The sequence below is a fragment of the Oreochromis aureus genome, linkage group 3, assembly GCF_013358895.1.
Source record: "Oreochromis aureus strain Israel breed Guangdong linkage group 3, ZZ_aureus, whole genome shotgun sequence".
NCBI classification, from domain to species: Eukaryota; Metazoa; Chordata; class Actinopteri; order Cichliformes; family Cichlidae; genus Oreochromis; species Oreochromis aureus.
The window spans coordinates 129,231,769-129,241,217 of NC_052944.1; positions in this window are offsets into that span (position 1 = coordinate 129,231,769).

Sequence of the window (9,449 nt, forward strand, 5' to 3'; positions counted from 1 at the left end):
TCTGTAACACTTCTAAACAACAGAGGCTGACCCAAGTGCCTCAGAGCCAGGCACGCCACATCACAGCTCTCTAAAGAAGTTTCAAAATAAGAGCTGAAAGCTGTGTTTGCTTGTGTTAGCTTATTATTGTGGAGACTAACATTCAGTGATCATGTGTTCAGACTCATAATGATTACTCTCATAAATCCTGATCTTTGTATTTACTGTGTGTTGGATCAATAACTGAGATTCATCGTATCACACAGCTGTGCTGCTGCTGCTGCTGGTGATGTCAGCACATCTGGAACAATACGAGGTATCTGCTACCAGACTGAGCAGGACGTGAGACCTGTGGACTGTTTAAAGCTGTCCCTCCACAGGTCACTCAGACCTGATCCACACCTCAGTGAGATTCTCTGACTTCCTCAGTAGAGACAGAAACCATTCAGATCTGGGACGATCAGCTGACTGATGATGTCACACAGACTGTGTTTGTCAGGAACAGTGATTCTGATGTGAGCCTGCTAGCTGACAGCAGACCTGATGAAACCACATGTTGACATCTGTGAGGACAGACTGGACTCTTTGACTGCACCTTGGTTCTCCTCAGAGGTCTGTACAGGAGCATGTCCACCCCACTGAAGATCTCAGTCACTGTGAAACATAGAAAGCTGCTTGTGTGGCCTCTGCCTCACATGTAGATGCAGCTACAGGTTTCTCTGTCAGTCAGACTGAAACAGTGTCCTGATGCTGCATCATTCAGCTCTGTGCCCCAGTCAGCATCACTGTGTCTCCCAGTGTCAGTGTTTCTTTTCCTGTAACACTCAGCACAGGCTCAGCTGGTATCCAGTGTTGGACTTTCAGCTGCTGTGATAGATCCTCTAACATAGATCAGCTCTGCTACATGTTGTTAGATCAGTGCAGCTGCCTGTCATGTCCTGATGTTTCTCTGGGTCAGCAGCTTCTCCATCAGAGTTCACATGGAGCTGATCCAGTATCTCCAGTAACTGTGTTCTGTGCCTCACTGGTTCATCCTTCTGTCTGTGTGACGTCAGTCAGATGTTAAACTCTGTAATCTTCACTGTGTCACAGAGTTCAGTGAGTCCCGTTATTCACAGGATCAATCAGATCATCAGAGATGATCAGCAATCAGTGGTGCCAACAGCGCCTCCTGTGGTGAGAGGATGCAATAATGCAATGGAGCATTTTTACACTGAACACTTCCAGTCATGGAAACTGTCTGTTGGATCTGTGTGACGTTGCTTTCTTGTGTTGCTTTCTTGGTTAGAGTTCCTCACAAATGTCCAGATTATTCTTCTAATGAGGCGTCGACTGTGTTTTCAGTTCTTTGGAAGAAAACATCGCCCTTTGCCATCCTTACTTTTCTTTGACTTCTTCAAATGCAGCTGAACTCCAGCTGGTATTTGATTGGACTCTGCAGCTGTTTCTGGTCATCAGTTCATTCCTGCAAACCTCTGAACCTGAACAACAATGATGCTGCATTGCTGGCTGATCCCAAAAGGTTGATTCTGTTCATCTGGACGTTTTCACCTTTGCTCACTGATCAGGTGACTTCTTCAGTCTCAGCTGACTGCAGCTTTACAACCTTACAAACAGCACATTTGCACAATGACTGAAACCAGCAGCACCTGATATATATGATACTAATATAATACATATACATATATAATCCATACTAATGATGAAGGAACTGAGCTCACAGTGTTCATTCAGTGAACTACTCAGTTTATTTTGGGCCTCAGAGATGCTCACTCTGTTTGTACATCACTGTCAGCAATAGACTCATTCTGCTGTGTGGACAGGAACACATTCAATTCAATTCAATTCAATTTTATTTATACAGCGCCAAATCACAACAAAAGTCGCCTCAAGGCACTTTATATTGTACAGTAGATAGCACAATAATAAATACAGAGAAAAACCCAACAATCATATGACCCCTATGAGCAAGCACTTTGGCGACAGTGGGAAGGAAAAACTCCCTTTAACAGGAAGAAACCTCCGCAGAACCAGGCTCAGGGAGGGGCGGCCATCTGCTGCGACCGGTTGGGGTGAAAGAAGGAAAACAGGATGAAAGACATGCTGTGGAAGAGAGACAGAGATTAATAACAGATATGATTCGATGCAGAGAGGTCTATTAACACATAGTGAGTGAGAAAGGTGACTGGAAGGAAAAACTCAATGCATCATGGGAATCCCCGGCAGCCTCGTCTATTGCAGCATAACTAAGGGAGGATTCAGGGTCACCTGGTCCAGCCCTAACTATATGCTTTAGCAAAAGGAAAGTTTTAAGCCTAATCTTGAAAGTAGAGATAGTGTCTGTCTCCCGAATCCAAACTGGAAGTTGGTTCCACAGAAGAGGGGCCTGAAAACTGAAGGCTCTGCCTCCCATTCTACTTTTAAATACTCTAGGAACAACAAGTAAGCCTGCAGTGCAAGAGCGAAGTGCTCTAATAGGGTGATATGGTACTACAAGGTCATTAAGATAAGATGGGGCCTGATTATTTAAGACCTTGTATGTGAGGAGCAGGATTTTGAATTCAATTCTGGATTTAACAGGAAGCCAATGAAGGGAAGCCAAAACAGGAGAAATATGCTCTCTTTTCTAGTCCCTGTCAGTACCCTTGCTGCAGCATTTTGGATTAGCTGAAGGCTTTTCAGCGAGTTTTAGGACATCCTGATAATAATGAATTACAGTAGTCCAGCCTGGAAGTAATAAATGCATGAACTAGTTTTTCAGCATCACTCTGAGACAGGATATTTCTAATTTTAGAGATGTTGCGCAAATGGAAGAAAGCAGTCTTACATATTTGTTTAATGTGTACGTTGAAGGACATGTCCTGGTCAAAAATGACTCAAGGTTTCTCACAGTGTTACTGGAGGCCAAGGTAATGCCATCCAGAGTAAGAATCTGCTTAGATACCATATTTCTAAGATTTTCAGGGCCGAGTACAATAACCTCAGTTTTATCTGAATTAAGAAGCAGAAAGTTAGCGGCCATCCAGGTCTTTATGTCTTTAAGACATTCCTGCAGTTTAACTAATTGGTGTGTGTTACCTGGCTTCATGGATAGATAGAGCTGCGTGTCATCTGCATAGCAGTGAAAATTTATGCTATGTCTTCTAATGATGCTGCCTAAGGGAAGCATGTATAATGTAAATAGAATTGGTCCTAGCACTGAACCCTGTGGAACACCATAATTGACCTTAGTGTCTGAAGAGGACTCTCCATTTACATGTACAAATTGGAGTCTATTAGATAGATATGATACAAACCACTGCAGTGCAGTACCTTTAATACCTACAGCATGTTCTAATCGCTCTAATAGGATATTATGGTCAACAGTATCGAATGCAGCACTGAGGTCTAGCAGGACAAGCACAGAGATGACTCCACTGTCAGAGGCCATAAGAAGATCATTTGTAACCTTAACTAAAGCTGTTTCTGTGCTGTGCTGAGCTCTGAAACCTGACTGAAACGCTTCAAATAAGCCATTCCTCTGCAGATGATCAGTTAGCTGTTTGACAACTACTCTTTCAAGGATTTTTGATATGAAAGGAAGGTTGGAAATTGGCCTATAATTAGCTAAGACAGCTGGGTCTAGAGATGGCTTTTTAAGTAAAGGTTTAACTACAGCCACCTTGAAGGCCTGTGGTACATAGCCGATTATTAGAGATAGGTTGATCATATTTAAGATTGAAGCATTAATTAATGGCAGGACTTCTTTGAGCAGTTTTGTAGGAATGGGGTCTAAAAGACACGTTGATGGTTTGGAGGAATTAATTATTGAAGTTAACTCAGAAAGATCAATTGGAGAAAAAGAGTCTAACTTAACATTGATGGTACTAAAAGTAGCTGTAGATAATATTACATCTGTGGGATGATTATTGGTAATTTTTTCTCTAATGATAAAAATTTTATTTGTGAAGAAGTTCATGAAGTCATTACTAGTTAACGTTAAAGGGATTGTTGGCTCAGTAGAGCTCTGACTTTTTGTCAGCCTGGCTACAGTGCTGAAGAGAAACCTGGAGTTGTTCTTATTTTCTTCAATCAGTGACGAATAGTAAGATGTTCTGGCTTTGCGGAGGGCTTTCTTATAAAGCAGCAAACTATTTCTCCAGGCTAAATGATGATCCTCTAAATTTGTGACACGCCATTTCCTCTCCAGCTTACGAGTTATCTGCTTTAGGCTACGTGTTTGAGAATTATACCACGGAGTCAGGGACTTTGGATTTGAGGCTTTAGTTTTCACAGGAGCTACAGTATCCAGAGTCGTACGTAGTGAGGAGGTAAAATTATTAACAAGATAATCGACCTCTGTTGGAGTAGCGTTCAGATAGCTGCTCTGCTCTATGTTGGTACAGGGCATTGAAGATGATAACAGTGGGTGGATTATATTCTTAAACTTAGTTACAGCACTTTCAGAAAGACATCTACTTTGATAAAGTCTACTCTCCACTGCTGTGTAATCAATTATTGTAAATGTAAATGTTATCAGGAAATGATCAGACAGCAGAGGGTTTTCAGGAAACACTGTTAAATGTTCAGTTTCTATGCCATACGTTAAAACAAGATCTAGAGTGTGATTAAAGTGGTGGGTGGGTTCATTTACATTTTGAGAGAAGCCAATTGAGTCTAATAACAGATTAAATGCGATGTTGAGGCTGTCATTTTTAGCATCTACATGGATGTTAAAATCACCCACAATAATTACTTTATCTGAGCTGAGCACTAAATCAGATAAAAGTCTGAGAAATCAGAGAGAAACTCTGTGTAAGGCCCAGGTGGACGATAGATAATAACAAGTAAGACTGGTTTCTGAGTTTTACAGCTGGGGTGGACGAGGCTAAGCATCAGGCTTTCAAATGAATTAAAAGTCTGTCTTGGTCTTTCGTTAATTAATAGGCTGGTGTGAAAATTGCTGCCACACCGCCCCTCGGCCTGTGCTTCGAGATTTCTGGTAGTTAGAATGACTCGGGGTGTTGATTCATTTAAACTAACATACTCATCCTGCTGCAACCAGGTTTCTGTAAGGCAGAGTAAATCGATTTGTTGATCAATTATTAAGTCATGTACTAACAGAGACTTGGAGGAGAGAGACCTAATATTTAATAATCCACATTTCACTGTTTTACTCTTTGGTTCAGATGTGGATACTGTATTGTTCTTTCTTTGTGATTTTTATGTTTAAGTTGTTTATTGCTGGTTTTTGTTTGTTTTTGTCTTTTGGGAGCTGACACAGTCTCAATGGAGATGGGTTTTGGGGGGTAGCAGGGAGGAGAGAAGCTGCAGAGAGGCGTGTAAGACTGCAACTCTGCTTCCTGGTCCCAACTCTGGATAGTCATATTTTGGGGGTTTAATAAATTGGTCCATATTTCTAGAAATGAGAGCTGCTCCATCCAAAGTGGGATGGATGCCGCCTCTCTAACAAGACCAGGTTTCCTCCAGAAGGTTTGCCAATTATCTATGAAGCCCACATCGTTTCTGGGACACCACTCAGACAGCCAGCAATTTAAGGAGAACATGCGGCTAAACATGTCACTCCTGGTCTGATTGGGGAGGGGACCAGAGAAAACTACAGAGTCCGACATTGTTTTGGCAAAGTTACACACCGATTCAATATTGATTGTAGTGACCTCCGATTGGCGTAACCGGGTGTCATTACTGCCGACGTGAATTATGATCTTACTGTATTTACGTTTACCCTTAGCCAGCAGTTTTAAATTTCCTTCAATGTCGCCTGCTCTGGCCCCTGGAAGACAATTGACTATGGTTGCCGGTGTCTCTAGCTTCACATGTCTGAGAACAGAATCACCAATTACCAGAGTTTGACCCCCCGGCGGGTGTGTCGCCGAGTGGGGAAAAACGGTTAGACACATGGGAAAAACGGTTAGACACATGTGACATCACTTCCTGTTTGTTTGTGACTGAAGAGGAAGAAGTTTACAAGGAATCATTGAGAAGAGTTTCAAATATCAACTGATTGAATCCAATTCAATTCAATTCAATTTTATTTATATAGCGCCAAATCACAACAAAGTTCGCCTCAAGGCGCTTTATATTGTACAGTAGATCGCACAATAATAACTACAGAGAAAAACCCAACAATCATATCATATGACCCCCTATGAGCAAGCACTTTGGCGACAGTGGGAAGGAAAAACTCCCTTTTAACAGGAAGAAACCTCCGGCAGAACCAGGCTCAGGGAGGGGCGGGGCCATCTGCTGCGACCGGTTTGGGTAAAAGAAGGAAAACAGGATGAAAGACATGCTGTGGAAGAGAGACAGAGATTAATAACATGAATGTGAAAACACGTTTGTGAGTGAAAGAGACAGACATGTATAGACTGAACTATCTGTTCAACAGTCAGAGTGTTTCTCTAACAGGAGACACTCTTTACACTCAGCACAGGGACACTGAGGCACCAGGATAGAACCTAAACCCAGGATAAAGAGTTTGAGTGAATGTGGTGTTGAAGGTGTGGAGGTGGATCAGAGTGTCAGAGGAGACTCTGTAGAAGGACAGAGTGCCAGCAGGACAGTCAACATACACTGCTGCTCTGTTAGAGACAGAGGAGGAGGAGGAGGAGGAGGAGATGGATGTTTTTATCTTATTGTGACAGACAGAATGAGGACCATCATGAGAGCAGTCCCGACTCCAGGACTGATCATTCCTTCCAAACACACAGTCACTGTCTCCTTTCCTTCTGATGCTTCTGTAACTCACTGATATAGAAATGTCTCCTCTCCACTCGACCTCCCAGTAACAGCGACCAGCCAGACCATTTCTACACAGCAGCTGATGACAAACATCAAATCTCAGAGCCCGCACTTCTGTGCAAGTTCTGTGGCTGCCCTTGCTTGCAAGTAACTAACTGCAGTGTGTGTTTCTCCTCTCTGATTCTCAACTGAAGAAGTGTTTTAGAATAAATCTCCTGACAGGAACCTTCCCAGGAGCCAGTGGCACCAACATGACTCCAAGAGCACATCGACATCCAGGAGCTCACAAAGAGCCCAGAACAACATGAAAGACCTGCAGGCCTCAGTTAAGGTCATCATTGAACAATAAGAAAGAGAATCCATGGAGGAGTCCAAGGAGAAAACCACTGCAGACCAAGAAGAACACAAAGGATGGTCTCACACTGTCCAACAACATGTTGATGATCCCGTTTGGGAAAGACTCTGTGGACTGATGAGACAAAAGCTTTCTGACAGCTTTGAGTCCTGTTACATCTGAAACTAACACAGCATCAATGAAAAGGAGCCTCATAGCAACAGTCACATGTGGTGGTGGTAGTGTGATGGTCCCATGTGACGCATCATGGCAGCAACAACAACAAATACACACATGTGACAAATGTACAATAACAGATCATTAAGTGTCACGGCGCCGTGCACATTAGTATGTTTGACTTAAGCTTAATAATCAGAATAATGCTCTGATCTCTTCAAATAAATGAAATCATACCTTTCTACTAAAACTGTTTCTGTTGGTCTCCACCTTTTCCTGAACCAGACCCTGCAGGATCCACCTGAGTGTCCCAGTCCTGGACCCTGTTTGTAACCAGGAGGATCCCAGGCCTGATTATTGATGATGTGTTATAAATATTCTTGTTTTATTCTCATTAAATAAATATGTGTATAAATATGTGGATTCACATTTCAGTCCTGGACCCTGTTTGTAACCAGGAGGATCCCAGGCCTGATTATTGATGATGTGTTATAAATATTCTTGTTTTATTCTCATTAAATAAATATGTTTATAAATATGTGGATTCATGTTTCAGTCCTGGACGTTGATGCTTGTTTGTTTGAAAGGACACAGATGGACCTTGTTTCCTTCTTTCCTTCCTTTTTGTGTCCTCTGTGCTTCATCTGCTGCTCTTCATTCTGTTGCTTTGGACTGATTTCACTCACACTTTGTTTCCATGGTTTCTTTGCGTCACGCTGACAGCACGTGAACAACACGACATGTTTGATCTCAAAGAAGGAGCAGCATCCTCTCTCCAACCTGTTTCTCCATCTTCTACAACACCTGATTCATTCCAGTTTCTCTGCTTTCACTTTGATTCATGTCAACATGAAGCCTGAGCGTCTGTGATGAACACACTATCAGCATCACTGACATGTTTCATCATTTACAAACACTTGCTGTCACTGTGGTGGTCACAGTGACATCATGCAGTTTGTGTTTTGACCTCCAGAGGGCGACAAATCAGCACAGACAGAGAGCTCCATTCAAACTTTGCTGCCATCAGTAATAATTCTTCAAATATAATCATCAGTGTTTGACCAGTTATGATATCAGGGACAATCTAGACACGTGTGACAATACTGAACATGTCACATGACTCACCTTAAACATCAGCCGTTTCTCAATATGTGTACTTGTGCGTACTTGCGTTCTCGTGTACTCGTGATACGTCATCAGTCGGAGACCAAGTGCTGTTCCAATTCGAAGTACACATCAAGCCGAGAACGCGAAAAGTCCCGGATGTGTTCTCGCTCCGCCCGTTTTATCGAGCATGCATCGATGGTGACTCGTGTGGACTTGGTACAGCTAAATATCCCAGAATGCATTTTGTCCAAAACTCAAACGCGGCAATGGCGGACGAGTGGGGCTAAAAACTTTTAAATATTACTCTTTCTGGGTCAAGTTATTTTCAAGCGAGAATGTAGCTGTGTAAACTTCAAATATCTGCTCGATTTATCAAGATATCACATATTTCCAAACGTGCTCCGACGTTTACAGAGACATCTGTGACCCGCCAGCTCCATAGCAGACAACGAGGTCGAGGATTATTAGAGCCGGCGAGAACAGCGGACTCCCGGCACATCATTTTCAACCCCCGCTGGCCTTTTCGCTACTCAGGTTAAACAAACCCCAGCAGCTGTCTATTGTATTGAGTCTCCACTAAAATATGGGTTTTTAATGAAAGCAAGTTCAGAACCAGAGAGAGGAGATTTGTTGTTTAAACAGTGATAGGAATGATCAAAATGTCAGTGTGTCAGTTGCAGGTGAGGAAAACAGACCTGGATCCACCTCCACATGGGTCAAATACTGGGTCAAAACTGACCCAGAACCATGGCATTTTCATTGTTTCACTTCAAATCAATGCACTGTATTCTACAAAGAAAGTCCTTCATTTGGCTCCTGTTTTTGCCTACCTAAAAATAACCTTGACAGCAAACATCTGCATGCAGATCTTTGTTGTTATTTGTTTTTTATAATGTGATTAATTTGTTTTATTATTTTGGAGGGAAACAAAGACACAGGCAATGGGATATAACTGAGCTACATCACACCAGTGAATCCTTCCCCAACGCCACCTGGGGCAAAGTACACATACACATAAAATAAAACCTGAAAATCAATCTGATTTGTTGTGTGATCTGCTATCGGTTCAGAATTCCATATGAACATGTGCTTTCCAAAATGTTAATGACCC